The 15,776-nt window shown below is 54.9% G+C and overlaps 1 long non-coding RNA gene across 4 annotated transcripts in view; it reads right to left on the bottom strand.

The window, feature by feature from the left end:
* The window catches only part of LOC138376832 (uncharacterized), a 57,685-nt gene extending 50,773 nt beyond the window's left edge, over nucleotides 1-6,912 (bottom strand). The window contains exon 1 of one of the 4 annotated variants that reach the window (XR_011231752.1): nucleotides 6,894-6,912. This is a non-coding gene — a long non-coding RNA (uncharacterized lncRNA). Of the gene's footprint in view, nucleotides 1-1,292; nucleotides 1,406-6,893 lie in introns of those variants that run through there. The other 3 variants (XR_011231750.1, XR_011231749.1, XR_011231751.1) reach the window with 3 other exon arrangements.
* Nucleotides 6,913-15,776: the final 8,864 nt, after the last annotated feature.

Genomic DNA, 15,776 nt, shown 5'->3' with positions numbered 1-15,776 from the left:
AAAAATTCACATTTCAAACTTATTTTCGATGATAGTAGTACTGAGAGTAACAACTGATGGTTCCAAAATATGCATATATTGGGTAAAAATCAAAAACAAGCATATAAACAAAACTACATGTTTTTTGCCAACGTTTTTCCCTTAATCTTAGTCAAAAGGGTATGTGCCTAAATTTCACTAGATGTGAGACCAGCTTTGTCTGATGTTTCCAGATTGATTCAACAAATATTTTAATGAGCATCTACTGTATTCCAAGCCCTTTAACGTTTACGTTTGAAAACTGCACACTACCACCGAATTCCTCTACGAAGCCTTATCGTTTAAAAGAATGGCGGCCGGGCGCGGTGGCTCACGCCTGTAATCCTAGCACTCTGGGAGGCCGAGGTGGGCGGATCGTTTGAGCTCAGGAGTTCCAGACCAGCCTGAGCAAGAGCGAGACCCCATCTCTACTAAAAATAGAAAGAAATTATATGGACAGCTAAAAATATCTATAGAAAAAACTAGCCGGGCATGGTGGCACATGCCTGTAGTCCCAGCTACTCGGGAGGCTGAGGCAGGAGGATCGCTGGAGCTCAGGAGTTTGAGGTTGCTGTGAGCGAGGCTGACGCCACGGCACTCACTCTAGGTAATAAGGAATCTCAACACCGTTTCTTGCACACATGAAGTCAGTGGATTGGGGCGCTTTTTCAGCCGTTAAAGCGGCATCAGCGAGTCGCTACCGACCACACCCGGGACCCAAATCCCAACCAGCAGCCACAGCCGGTGAAACCACCTGTGAGAGTCGCTCGCGCTCCTCCTCCGAGGAGGCGGCCGGGACTTCCGCTCCGAGCCCAGCGAGCTCCCTGCGGGACCGCGGGCGGGACGCGCCGGGCACCTCGGGCGACAGTCTGGGCTCCGGAGCCGGGTCCCCGCCCCGCCAACCCTCACCTGGAGCCTCCGGGTCGTCCCCGCCCGCCCCTCGCGCCACCCTCGCGACCTCCAGACCTGCCAAGTGGGGGGAGGGGTCTGCGTTTCCGCTTTACCGCGGCGGGCGGTGGGCGCCTCGGTCGCCCGCCTGCCTGAATTCCGAGCTGAGCTCGTGTCCCTTCCTCAGAGGGAAGCGACGAAGCCCAAAGGGCGGGTCCTCGGGGAAGACACCTCGCCCGAACCTGGAAACGGAGCCGCCGGCTCAGCCCGCAGCCCACAGCGCCGGGCCGCGCTCACCGCGGAGCCCTCGGGGACCGGGGTTCGGGGCTTCAGGCCGCCGCTCAAGGGCCCGAGAGGGCGAGGCGCGGGGCCGGGGCTGCACTCACCGTCGCCTTTGTCGCGGCCGCCCGCTTCCGCAGCGCTGCTCTCTGGACGGCTCCACAGCTCCTGCCGCCCCGAAGCCCGCAGCTGCGCTCCCGGCTCCCTCCGCTCCGCCCAGACTCGTGCGCAGGCGCAGCCAGAGGCGTCGCGCGCTCCGCGAGCGGTGGGGGGCGGGGCTTCATCGCGCAACCGCCGCGGCCGCCACGCTGGCCCCGCCCCTGGGCCCGCCCCAGCCAGGCCCCGCCCCAGCCAGGCCCCGCCCCAGCCAGGCCCCTCCCCAGACAGGCCCCGCCCCGGGCCCGCCCCATCCAGGCCCCGCCCTGGCCAGGCCCCGCCCCGGCCAGGCCCTGCCCCATCCAGGCCCCGCCCCATCCAGGCCCCGCCTCTGGGCCCCTGGGCCCGCCCCAGCCAGGCCCCGCCCCGGCCAGGCCCCGCCTCGGGATGGGCGGGCGGCGCCACCCCCACCTTGGAGCCACGCAGGTTGGGCGCCGCTGCTGTGGGGAACCGACCGCCCACAGCAGGGGGTGGAGCCTGCGCGGGAAAGCGCGCGCGGAAGATGGCGACCGGGCCTGCGCGGGAGCCTCTTCCCAGCCCGGCCCGCAGGCGGCTGCGGCTCGCGCCCGCCCGGCCGCGGAGGGGCGGCGTCTACGCGCGGTGTGGGCCGCGGCCGCGCCCTCAGGAGGAAGCGGGTGTCGCGCTGGCGGGGGGCGAGGTGTCTGTCGGTCGCAGTTGAGACCTCGAGGTCCTGAAACCCTCGGACCATTGTTTTTTTCAATGTCACCGTCAGAATCGTTTGTCATTCACTGGCTTCAGGCCCGGCACTTCCAGCTGGCATTTGCAATGCAAAAACTGTTCGTCCCCCAGACCCCTGTGACTCCTCCCCGGGATCGCATACGTCCCAGAAGTCGGGACACGTGACAGTGTCCCAGTCTAGCGGCCAGTACTCCACCAAAGGACCCGCCAAACTCTGCCTGTGGTCAGAGGGACAGAGAGAGCCAGGTGCCGGTGTCAGGGCATCCTTCCAGCTGCTCAGGCCACAGACTTTGGCGTCATCCTTGGTCCCTCTCACACTCTCATTTTCACTTCCAATCTGCCAAGAAAGCTCCTTGGTTCCACTTCCTAAATAAATCAGACTAATTCTCACCTGCGTTACTTCCAGCATCTCAATTATACCTCAGAGACCTACTAAACTGCAGGGCCTCCCTGCCCATCATCTACTCTGTTTACTGTCAAACCAGCCGGAATATCCTCTCACAAGGAAATGTCACTTAGCGTTGATACTTAGCCTGAGCCAGGTATTTAAAATTGCAACCGCCAGACACCAATTCTCAATCCTTCCTACTTCATTCTTTTTCTTTTCTTCCCATGACACTTCACACCTGGTAGCGATCTCTATGGTCAGCTTTCCGGATCTGTGGTTAGGCATTCAGAGATTCAACTAACCGCAGATCAAAAATAGTCAGGAAAAAAAAATTAAATAACACAAAAAATACAGTATAACAACTATTTATATAGCATTTACATTGCATTTGGTATTGTAAGTAATCTAGAGATCATTTAAAGTATACAGGAGAATATATATAAGTTATACGCAAATATTATGCCATTTTATATAAGGGACTTGAGCATCCGCAGATTTTGGTGTTGATGGGGATCCTGGAATCAATCCCCTAAAGATACTGAGGTATGACTGTATTTATATTATATGTTTATCTTTTAGTGTCTTTCTGGTCTTCGCTGGTAGAAGCTGGGATTTTTGTCTGTTTTGTTCAACTGATGTACCCAAGTCCCTAGAATAAATGAAAAATTTTTAAATTCCCTGAGATAATAAAAAGTATAAAGTAACAAAAAATGACCCGGTTTGTATTTTAAATTTCCTCTTGGTTTCAATTTCTATCAGTTAATTTGGTCAATATTATATTCATAACACTCTCTTTACATATTTAATGTAGCCTTTAAGATTTAAAATAAAACAATTTAAAGCCACAGATTATACAGTACAGTTTGGATTTTGTTTGTTTGTTTCTTTCTTTCTTTGAGACAGGGTCTTGCTCTGTCACCTGGGCTAGAGTGCAGTGGTGTCATAGTAGCTCTCTGCAACCTCGAACTCCTGGGCTCCAGGGATCCTCCTGCCTCAGCCTCCTGAGTAGCTGGGACTACAGGCACACGCCAGCACATCTGGATAATTTTTCTTTCTGGTTTTTGTCGAGGCTGGGTCTCACTCTTGCTCAGGTTGGTCTCGAACTCCCGACCTCAAGCGATGCTCCTGCCTTGGCCTTCTAGAGTGCTAAGATTACAGGCGTGAGCCACCATACCATGCCCCGGCCCCGCCCCCACTCCCCTCCCTTGTCCGCCCCGGCCCCGCCTCCTCCCCGTCCGCCCCCCGCCAGCCCCGCGCTGCGGCTCCGCTCGTCCCCCCGCGGCCACACGGGGGCGCAGCCGGACAGCGAGCGAGGGCGGGGCGGGGCGGGAGGACCGGGATGGGGAGAGGACGCGGAGGGGCGGGGAAGGGGGCGCCGGGGAGGCGGGGGTCTGGCTGTGTTAAGGAGCAGTTTTCCCCTAAACTGATCTACAGACTAACCAGGATCCTTACTGAACCCTGGCAGCGCCTTTTTTTAGTGGAAATGACAAGCTGACCCTAACATGTGTATGGAAATTCAGAGCATCTAGACAATATACCAGCCAAAACAATTTTGAAAAAGAACAAAATTGAAGAACTTACACAACCAGACATCCAATTTTACTGCAACGCTATGGCAATAAAGACAGTGTGATGCTGACATAAAGATGGACCTACAGCCAAGTGGAACAGAATAGAGGTCCAGACTTAAACCTTTCATTTATGGTCAATCAATTTTAAACAAGGATATCAAGATAATTGGATGGGGAGAAATGACAGCTTCAACAAATGGGACTGTCTACAAAGGTCTGTTTGTATATCGTCCATAGTACCAAATTGGCTTATAAATAAATGAGTATTCGTAAATTATGCAAATAAGCCCAGATGCTATTCAAATGCACAGGACTTAGTAATCTTTTTGCAGATGAGACTGGTCTAATATTGGTTTGATGGGAATGGCCAGGTCTTCAGCTAAATATGCATATATTTAACTTTAAGTTTCTTACTTTTATGATGCTTTCTTGGCATGAAAATTTGGCCTGGGATGATGGCTATATTTGTCTGTCTCATGAAATTTTCCAGGCATAATTGTTAAGAATGAATAAATTGGGTAGATGTGGCTAGGAAAAAAGTTTGTAAATAAATTTTTGATGATGGTTATATTTTGTAACATGTTTACTTGGGGAGGTTTCTCAAATATTTTAGTAAATATACCCTTAGAGTTTTACTAAGTAAAGTTAAATGATGAATATTCATTGAATATATAGATATTATCCAAATAAGATAATTCTAAAACAGTAATTGAACATTAATTGAATAAGAGTTTAGACTCACATACTTTTGACTTCTTATTTCAAAGAAACAAAAGTTATCTGAGTCTGTTAGTGACCTCTGACTCTGTTTAGTGAAGTACTTCAAACCTTTTAACATCTTTGGCAGGTTTTCCTGGGATCAAAATCCTAAATTAAATCTTTTTGACCTAAAATTAACTTTGGGATTTTCCAGTTGGACCCCAGGAGAGCATCAAAGAATGTATATCTCCTTATGGAGATATTAAACTATTAGGCTAATTTGGTAAATCGTATAGGAAGCATTGCCAAATAAGAAATGATATTTAACTTGGTCATATTTGTGTAAATGTGTTATTAAAATGTATTCCAAAAATATGTGATTCTGAAAATTCTAATGTGTTGTGTTATGTGCTATCAGTCATTATGATTACTATGTTAAACTGTTATATGCCACAGAAATACCTACATTTTCTTGCCAGTTGTAAACTCTCATCAGACTTTTGACCATGGCTGTTCTGGGTTTCCACAGTTATTATTTTAAATTCTTTGATGGAAGCATTTTCAATCAGCTATAGTCCAAAATTGTTAATCAAGATTGAGAAAAACAATCTTGATTACATGAAACTAAGTAATTGATAACAATACTGCTTTTATGCCTTTATTTAAAATGTTGGTTCTTTACCTAAATGTTTTCCAGAGTCAAGGAAATTTTCTTTCATAAGCTCTGTATAGTTTGCAACAATTTCGTAAAGTATCCTTTTGTGAACAAAGATGAAAGCATTTGCTTTTTCTCCCTACTCGATTCCTTCAAAATTCCGGAAGTATTCGTGAATATCCTTATCTTTATTTATATAAGTTCAATAAAAATATGCTGTCTCTTTACAAGCGGGATACAATTGGAAACACTGGCCATATTGCCAAGGATTTGACTGAAGTGTCATATTTAAGAATATGCATAAAATGCCAGTGTTCCCAGCCTTACAGTGAATGAGTAAAAATTTGTCACTTCCTGGCAGTGACAGACCTTAAGACTATAAGTAAAGAGAACTATAAGTAAAGAGACTATAAGTCCGAGAACCTTAAGACTATAAGTAAAACCTAAAGCCTGCCTTGGTTTGGCTTCCTCCTCTCAAGAAGTTCTAAAATCTGAGATTCCTATATGATCAACGTGGACAGAGAAAACCATGCTTCTAAGGAAAACTAAAGCACACCTGCTAGTAGATTGAAGCCCTGTGCACTGTGTTCAAGTCCTTGTTATCTACCTGTGGCCTGGAATGGATCCTAAATCCCCTGATTTCCTCCAATATTTGGCTATAACTAAATCCCGCTAAAGTCCCCAGGACCTCTCCCAGCAGCAAAGCAGGGATACTCCAGGGCCATTCATGGAACACGACCCCTATCCAGATTAACCAACTAAGAGAATTAAATATTAAGATTGGAGAGGAGTTAGACATGAAGATTGGAGGTGTGGGTGACACTGGGGCTACGCTGTCTATCCTTAGCCCCGGCACACTGTCTCTGTGCCCTCCCTGGGGTTCTGAATTCATCCAGATGGTTGGAGTGGCCAACGAATCTATGACAGTTCCTAAATCTCTACCTATCCTCCAACTAGGACCCCTCGTGACAGCCGTGGCCTTTTGCTTGTCCCGTCAGCCCCCATACATCTCCTGGACAGGGACTTCTTAAAAACCTACCAGGCCCATACGTCCTTCTCCCAACTAGGGGAAATAACGCTTGAGTTATTTTCACCAGGAGACTTTGCCACACAATGACTTTTACCCAAATTCCCATCCATTCAGTTAGCCTCGCCACCACTACCCACCCTGCTCCGTAAGAGCTACGTGGGAGTCTGGGCACAATCCAACACCGAGGAAAACCCTGGTTGTGAAGATGACAGTTGTGTACACTCCCGAGGACGCGATTCACCCCAGGAGTCGACCCCAGTGAAGGTACGAGATGGGGAAGGTTTCTGCGGTCCTGCATTGGACGAGGTTCTGCTTGGGATGACCGTGTGGTCAGAAACCTTTCCCATGCCGTGAACAGAGCTGCCGAAGCCACCAGGGTGCAGAGGCGGTCCCCAGACGCCCTCGCGGGTCGTTGCAGCCCAGCTGCTGCGAGCGTTAGACCAGCCCCGCCGCCAGGTGGCGTCGCTGCCGCTGCCCACACTCCCGCCGCACCTGGGTCGCGTGAGAAACCTAAGATCTTGCAGCGGCGACGCTCTGACAGACGCGTCTTCAGAAAGCCTCCCGGCCCCGGCCCGACGCACTGGACTCAATTTCCCATTCTCAGCTGTTTCCAGGTCCTGTCCGCGCCCCACCCCTCGGGCCCTAATGAGCCTCCTCGCATCCGGGCTGGGCTCGGTGTCCTCCCCACCCTGCCTCAGCGGTTCTCACAGGCGTCTGCGGGAGGCCCCGGACCGCGCCGGCCGACTCTCCGCAGCCGGACCGCAGCTGATGCGACCCAGAACCCATCCGTATTTCACAGGCGCTTGGGCGTTTCCGAGGCAGAGGGCTGGTGGCGCTGCCCGGCCCCTCAGCTGCCCCTGGGGTCCCGCGTGGACTAGGGGGACCAGGCCGGCTGCAGCCACTGCCCCGGACGGTCCGGTTCAGAGGCAGAATGTGGACAAATGTGGACAAATATGTACCTGAAAGCCCATCCTTCAAGACGGACCTGAGCAGCCGCAGGGTCTGATTTTAACATGGAGCCCAGAGGTCATTTGCTGACTGGAGGCCATGCCGATGCCGCGCCCGCACCGCACTGGAGTTCAACAGAAACCTGAGCCTTGGATCAGCTTTAGCACGTCTGCAGCTCAGCTGCATTAAGCAATTAGAACTCAGCTGCACTGACCAATCAGACTCAGCCTCACTGACTGATCATGACTCAGCTTCACAGACCAATAAGACTCAGCTGAATTGACCAATCAGACTCAGCCACGTTGACCAATCAGGACTCAGTTACACTGACGAATCAGATTCAGCCACACTGACTAATCAGGATTCAGCCACATTGACCAATCAGGATTCAGCCACAATGACCACTCAGACGCAGCCACACTGACAAATCAGACTCAGCCAAATTGACCAATCAGGACTCAGCCAAAATGTCGAATCAGATTCAGCCACACTGACCATTCAGGACTCAGCCGCACTGACCAATGACATTCAGCCACACTGACTAATCAGGACTCAGCCTCACCGACCAATCAGACTCAACCGCATAGAGCAATCAGACTCAGCCACGTTGACCAATCAGGACTCAGCTGCACTGACCAATCAGATTCAGCAACACTGACTAATCAGGACGCATCCACATTAACCAATCAGATTGAGCCACATTGACCAATCAGGATTCAGCCTCAGTGACCAACCTGGCACAGCCACACTGATGAATCAGACTCAGCCAAATTGACCAATCAGGAATAAGCCAAGTTGTCCAATCAGACGCAGCCACACTGACCAATGACATTAAGCCACACTGACCAATCAGGACTCAGTTGCATTAAGCAATCAGACTCAGTGACATTGACCTATCAGAACTCAGCAGCACTGACCAATCATATTCAGCCACACTGACTAATGAGGACTCAGCCACACTGACCAATCAGATTCAGCCACACTGAATAATCAGACGCAGCCGCATTGAGCATTTAGACTCAGCTACGTTGACCAATCAGGACTCAGCAGCACTGACGAATCAGATTCAGCCACACTGAATAATCAGACGCAGCCGCATTGAGCATTTAGACTCAGCCACGTTGACCAATCAGGATTCAGCATCCCTGACCAATCAGATTGAGCCGCATTGGTAAAGCACGTTCAACCGCACTAACCAATCAGATACAGCCACACTGACTAATCACATGCAGCCTCTTTGAACATTCAGACTCAGCAACGGTGACCAATCAGGTCTCAGCAGCACTGACCAATCAGATTCAGCCACACTGACTAGTCAGGACCCAGCCACATTGACCAATCAGATTGAGCGACATTGACTAATCAGAAGCAGCCACATTGAGAATTCAGGCTCAGCCACTTTGACCAATGAGAACGCCGCAACACTGACCAATCAGATTCGGCCACACTGACCAATCAGATTCAGCCACATTGACTAATCAGACGCAGCTGTATTGAGCATTCTGACTCAGCCACGTTGACCAATGAGGACTCAGCAGCACTGACCAATCAGATTCAGCCACACGGAGTAGTCAGGACTCAGTAACACTGACCGATCAGATTCAGTCACACTTAGTAATCAAACTCAGCCACACTGACGGTGCAGAGTCAGCTAAATAGACAAATCAGGACTAAGCCATATTGTCCAATCAGATTCAGCCACACTCACTAGTCAGACGCAGCCTCATTGACCGTTCAGGCTCAGCCACCTTGACCAATGAGGACTCAGCAGCACTGACCAATCAGATTGAGCCACACTTTCTAATCACACGCAGCGACGTAGACCAATGAGCACACAGCAACGTGGACCAATCTGATTCAGCCACAATGACCAATCAGGTTCAGGCACTGTGACCAATCACATTCAGCCACACTGAATAGTCAGACACAGCCGCATTGAGCATTCAGACTCAGCCACGTTGACCAATGAGGACTCAGCAGCACTGACCAATCAGATTCAACCACACTGACTAGTCAGGAGTCAGCCACACTGAATAATCATACGCAGGCGCATTCAGCGTTCAGGCTCAGCCAAGTTGACCAATCAGGACTCAGCAGCACTGACCAATCAGATTCAGCCACAGTAACTAGTCAGTACTGAGCCACACCGACCAATCAGATTCAGCCACACTGACTAATCAGACTCAGCCGCTTTCAGCCTTCACTCTCAGCCACGATGACCAATCAGGACTCAGCAGCACTGACCAATCAGATTCAGCCACACAGACTAGTCAGGACTCAGCCACTCTGACCTTCCGATGCAGCCACACTGACCAATCAGATTCAGCCACACTCAGCATGCCCAAACAGGACCTAGCCACAATGACCAATCAGACTCGGCTGCATTGAGCAATTAGAAATAAGCCACACTGACCAATCAGATTCAGCTGCACGGACCAATAACACTCCGCTGCATTGACCAATGAGACTCAGCTACATTGACCAATCAGGACTCAACAGCACTGACCAATCAGATTCTGCCTCAATGACTAATCAGACTCAGCCACGTTGACCAATCAGGACTCAGCAGCACTGACCAATCAGATTCAGCCACACGGAGTAGTAAGGACTCAGCCACAATGACCAATCAGATTCAGCGACACTCACTAATCAGACGCAGCCACGTTGACCAATCAGGACTCTGCAGCCGTGTCCAATCAGATTCAGCAACACTGACCAATCAGACGCAGCCACATTGAGCAATCATACTCAGCAACGTTGCTCAATCAGGACTCAGCCACACTGACCAATCAGAATCAGCCACACTTACTAGTCAAGACTCAGCCTCACTAACCAATCAGATTCAGCCACCCTGACCAATCTGCATCAGCCACATTGATTAATCAGGATTCAGCCACACTGACCAATCAGACTCAGCCGCACTGACCAATCAGACGCAGCCATACTGCCTAATGAGTACTCAGCCGCACTGACCAATCAGACGCAGCCACATGACAAAGTCGACTCCACCAAATTGACCAATCAGAACTAAGCCAAATAGTCCCATCAGACTCAGCCACACTGACCAATCAGGTCTCAGCTGCACTGACCAATGAGATTCAGCCACAGTGACCAATCAGGACTCAGCCACACTGACCAATCATAATCAGCCACACTGACTAATGAGGACTCAGCCACACTGACCAATCAGATTCAGCCACACTGACCAGTCTGGCCTCAGCCTCACTGACCAATCAGACGCAGCCACATTGAGCAATCATACTCAGCAATGTTGCCCAATCAGGACTCAGCCACACTGACCAACCAGAATCAGCCACACTTACTAGACAGGACTCAGCCTCACTGACCAATCAGATTCAGCCACACTTACTAGTCAGGACTCAACCACATTGACCAATCAGGATTCAGCCAAACTGACCAATCAGACTCAGCCACCCTGACCAATCTGCCTCAGCCACATTGACTAGTCAGGATTCATCCACACTGACCAATCAGCTTCAGCCACATTGATTAATCAGGATTCAGCCACACTGACCAATAAGGACTCAGCCTCCTTGACCAATCAAACTCAGCTGCACTGGCCAATCAGGACTCAGCCTCACTGTCCAATCGACTCAGCTCATTGACCAATCAGGACTCAGCCACAGTAACCAATCAGACTCAGCTGCATTTAGCAATTAGAAGTAAGCCACACTGACCAATCAGACTCAGGTGCATTGACCAGACTCGTCTGTATTGACCAATCAGGACTCAGTCGCACTGATCAATCAGACCAAGTCAGTGAATCCCTCATTTGTATAATGAACCTGACTGGAGCCTGGGCGGGAACTTACGCTGTGTGACCTGAGCCTTCCCTGTGCTCACTGGAACGGCCACCCTATCACACGGAATGCGGGGTCTCTGGAATGACTCTCTTTCCTCCAGACTCCTTTTCAGAGAACTTCTGTTCCTGCCACACACCAGACCTTCCCCAGCTGTCCACACCCTCGGGCCGTGCAGCCCCACCCTGCACCCTCCCCAGACCTCCCGCTCAGGCTGCAGCTCATCCTTGGCCGGGCCCCACGGGAGCTACTGGAGCCCCGAGGGCACAGACCTCTCTCGCTCGGCAGTGGGCTGCATGGTCACGGTGCCCGGCAGAGGCTGCCCAGCTCCTGCTCATCAAAGAGCCCATCCTCTGGCCGCCTGGGACACTGGGGAGCCACCGCACCCCGGCTGAGAATCCTTGCTCAAGGCCAGAGACCCTGAGTCCCCACTGGGACCCCTGCTGGTGGCCTTTGCGATGCAGCTTGAAAGCTCCCAGCTGTGCCAGCTTCCTCTGCCATGTGGCGCCCTGCTTGCAACCCGCACAGCTCCCCACTGCCTCCTGCGGGTGTCCTTGGCTGGACTTTGGAACGTCCCAGGGGCCACTTCCCCTTGCTCCCCAACACCTCTGCTGCTTCCCGCCAGGACCCTGCTTGGCCAGGCCGGCGCTCTAGCATAGGTGGCTTCCTCTCCAGGGGCCTGGGCATCTTGAGGCTGGCAGGCACCGGGCCAGCTCGCAGCCCCAGGCATGTGGTGGGCTGTAGGCCTGTTGTGAGCCTACTGCATGAACTCGGAGCCTTCTGATGTCGAGGGTCAGCTGTCTGCCCTGCGGCCAGCCAATTCCCACTAAGTCCCAGCCTGCCAGGGTCAGAGGCCCCCACGTGTGTCTCGAGTGTCTCCTGAGTTTGGCTTTTGTGTCCCTGGTGGATTTTGAGGTGCTTCGCAAGGTGCTCACAAGCAGGAGCTTTGATCGCTGCCATATTGCCTCAGCCCCCCGACCCCCAGCAGCTGCCCACTCCAAACAAAATGATGGGGCACGTTGGGGAGGCCCAGGAACAGGCAGGGCTGGGACCAGGCAGGCGAGGCGCTGAGCTGGGTGGTTCTGTGCCCAAAACAGGAACCAGGTCGAGAGGCCCCTGTTCTGGCATCCAGCTGCTCGAGCCCCACGTGGCTCCAGTGAGAGGGCCCTGGCACTGCCGCTTGAGGACAGAGCCTGCCCTGTGGGGCCCTCTAGTGGCCGCCGGCGGCAGGGCAGGCGACCGCGGCTTCTGCAGAGTGGAGGCCCGTGGGCGCGATGGCTGCGCGGGCAGGTCTGTGGCAAGGTCTGGGCTGGTGGCCCCCTGGCCTTGCAGTGAAGGCTCGCTGGGGCAGGGTTGGCAATGCTCCGTGCTGCTGTCCGGGGACAGTTCCCGCTCCCTGTCGCTAGCCTGGCCGCAGAGGCCCCAGGTGGTGTAAGAGGATGACCTTCCGCAACAGCCAGCGTCTGCCTGGACGACCTCAGGCATCGGCCCGCAGCGCACCCCAGGCCAGGGCAGCGGCGGGGGCACGAGGCCCCCCTGGCCTCCAGCCCGGGTCCTGCTGACGGCCACAGGCGAGCGACCACACAGAGGCACTAGGCAACGCGAAGTTAGGAGCAGCCCTAAGGGCGGCCGCTGCCCACCCGCAGGGAAGTAACTGGACGCTGTGGGCAGAGACCGCGGGGCAGGTCCGGGCTCGGGCGGTGGAGCCGGGGCAGCCGGGCGGCTGTGCCTGGGCGGCCACAGCAGGAGGACGGTTGTTGGCTTCCCGGTCAGCCCCGGAGCTGAGCTGCCTGTTCAGCGGGCGTCTCCCGCCATCAGCTGAGCCCACAGGGGCTTCAGGAGGGCGCTCTGGTCTCCTGCGACCAGGGGAGAAGCCCTCACAGGTGGCGATGTCCAGGCCCTTCCAGGCCCTGTGTGGGCAGAGGCCACCTCCCCAGCCCCCGAGGGGTTTCGGGGATCGCCGGGAGCTGGAAGGGCCGGGGGGCAGTGGCTGCTCGGGGTTCTCAGCGTGGGCGTCTGGTCCTGCTGGGGCCCGGGGGACGCAGGGCGGTCAGCGTGCACGGGACAGCCCTGGACAGGAGGAGGCTGCAGTGCGACAGTGCCGGGAACCGCTGCGCCCTCCTCCAGCGGGGACAAGGCGGAGCTGCCGGTCCAGGTGAGTGGCCAGCCTGGGGCCGCCTCCGCCCTGGAGGCACAGGCCTGTCCTCAGAGCACTGTGCTCCTGGACAGCCCTGGCCAGGCCCCGTGTCCCCCAGAGACTGAGCCGGGGTCCCTGCCAGCCCTGGGTTCTGCCCTGAGGCCTGGAGGACACTGGGCCTGGGAAGGAGACCCCTCTCCCGGGCACTGTGTGCGTGAGCAGTGGCCACATCTGCCGGGCTGGGTTTGGGGAGAACCGCATCTTCTGAGCAGCGTGGGCTCCCAGGACGCCCCCTGCCCTGTGGGCTCCAGAGAACAGGCCAACTCTGTCCCGGGAGCCACGGAGCAGGGCTGGGTGTCTCGGGGAAGAGACGGGCATTGTCTTTCCAGCACTCACTGGGGACTGCTCTGGCAGAAGGCGCCTGGCTCCCCCAGGGAGAGCTCCTGCGGGCTCAGGGCAGAGACCAGGGCTCCCTCTCCCCAAGATCACAGGGACACTTGGGGACATGGGCCTGGCCAGTGGCTCTTGGCACAGGCATCCACCCCAGTCTGAATGTGATCTCTGATAGGGAGCCCCTCAGCCACCCGCTCCCCAGACCGAGGGGCTGGCACTGGTGGTGCCTGGAGCCGAGGCTGCCCAGAGGGGGCTGCATGCCCCAGCGCCGGTCACCAGGCTGGCGGTCAGGCCTGGCGTCCGCATGTCAGCCTGACCAAGGTGGAGACAGGAGCACATTCCAGTGTCCCCCAGCATGATGTCCAGCCAGGACAGGTGGCCAGACAGTGCCCCCACCACCAAGCAAGTCCAGCCCCCAGAACATCTGACAGTCAGTGCTGTCCCAGGACGGGCTCTGTCCTGTCACCCACTGACTGGCCCCCAGCCACTGAGTCCCGGGCCAGGTGGCATGGAGCGAGTTGGGACCCAGTGCTGCCATCAGAGCCCTGGGGGGAGACAGACTGGCAAATGGGCCCTTCTAGTGCTGAGCCAAGCTGGGGGGCCCCACTAGCCCAGGACTGGGGGCTGCGGCTTCCCTGCAGCCCTGGGCTTGTAGGGCAGCACTGGCCCAGGGCAAAGGGAAGCTGTTCCTCCAGGGGCACCTGGAATCCCCAGGCCCTACCCAGAGGGCCTGCACCGCCTCTCCTGCTTTCTCCCCAAGGCCCTGCCTGATCCCACGGAGGTGTCCGTAGCCTCATTTCTCATTGTTCTGGCCGGGGGACCACATCTCGGGCTGTCCCATGTGCCTGTGCCCCTGGGGCTTAGTAAGGCCCTTCCTCAGCACAGCCTTCACAGGGCACTTTGGACACCGCCTCCGAAAAGCCCTCCCTGACTGCAGCCCATCCACCCCGCCCTTGGCCCTGGGCATCCCCCCGCTGGTCATCACTGCCCCAACTGGACATCTGCACCCACCCATGATGGCCCCGCTGGCCCCATGCCTGCATCCGGGGTGCACACGCGCCCATCAGCCCAACAGCGTATGCTGGGCCCAGCTCCTCAGGTCACCCAGGGCTGTTGGGACGAGCCCCTGAAGCAGCAGAGGCTCTTGGGGGCTGAGGGTCCTTCTGGGCTGGGGGCTGGAGGTGGGCTCATGCTGCCACAGGTGCCCCCAAAAGCCCCCAGGGACTTAGCACTGGGCAGCTCCACCCCCACCCTCCACAGGAGTGGCTCCCTGCGGGTGGGGGCCATCGCCCCCCAGGAGAGGTCTCTGGCCCCTAAAAACTGCCAACGGCGACAGGCTGACCATGGAGTGGGCGGGGGGGGGCACAGAGATCCTCCCAGGACAGGGCGAGTGCCCGGGTGGGACCCCACCGTCACACCCCCGGTGTGCATGTCCCATGCAGATGTCCCCACGTCCCATCCACCTGGGGGGCAGCCGGTCTCTAGTCTCAGCCCCCACATGACAATGGGGAGGGGGTGTAGTTTCCAGGGAGGGTGACAGGCCCCCCCCCCACACACACACTGCAGTGCAGGGAACAAAGGGGAAAAGGCCCCGCCTGCCGGGAGGTCCCTCCATCTGCCCCCCATCTGCCCCCCATCTGCACGAGAACCCAGCTCCCAACAGGAGTGGGGGGCTCCGGACACAGGGCAGAGTCTCAGCTGGCGCGGACCCCTGCTCACAGGTGGGCTCTGAGCTGCCCGCCAGGCCTCTGAGGGTGACTTCAGACCCAGGGCCCCCTGGCACCTACTGCTCCAGGGGAAAACAAGACATAATATCTCCTTTCTCTCTTCCATCTAGTTTTCATCACTTCCGATGCCTAGAAGATTCCAGAGAAGCCAGCTGGGCTGTGTGGGTCTAGAAAAGAGGATTCTGGACTAAATATGGCCCAGAGAAACAACGGTGGTTCTGCACAGAATGTTTTAGGGCATCCACTTGGCCAGGAGGGGTCCATTCGGTCAGCAGGTGGGGGAGGGGGACTTAAGATTTTAGTTTAGTTGACAGAGACACCAACAGTAAAATCACACCTGTGTGGCCAGAGACTGTACCTGCCCCTC

Source organism: Eulemur rufifrons, chromosome 29, assembly GCF_041146395.1.
Source record: "Eulemur rufifrons isolate Redbay chromosome 29, OSU_ERuf_1, whole genome shotgun sequence".
NCBI classification, from domain to species: Eukaryota; Metazoa; Chordata; class Mammalia; order Primates; family Lemuridae; genus Eulemur; species Eulemur rufifrons.
This window is presented reverse-complemented; position numbering and strand designations above follow the sequence as displayed.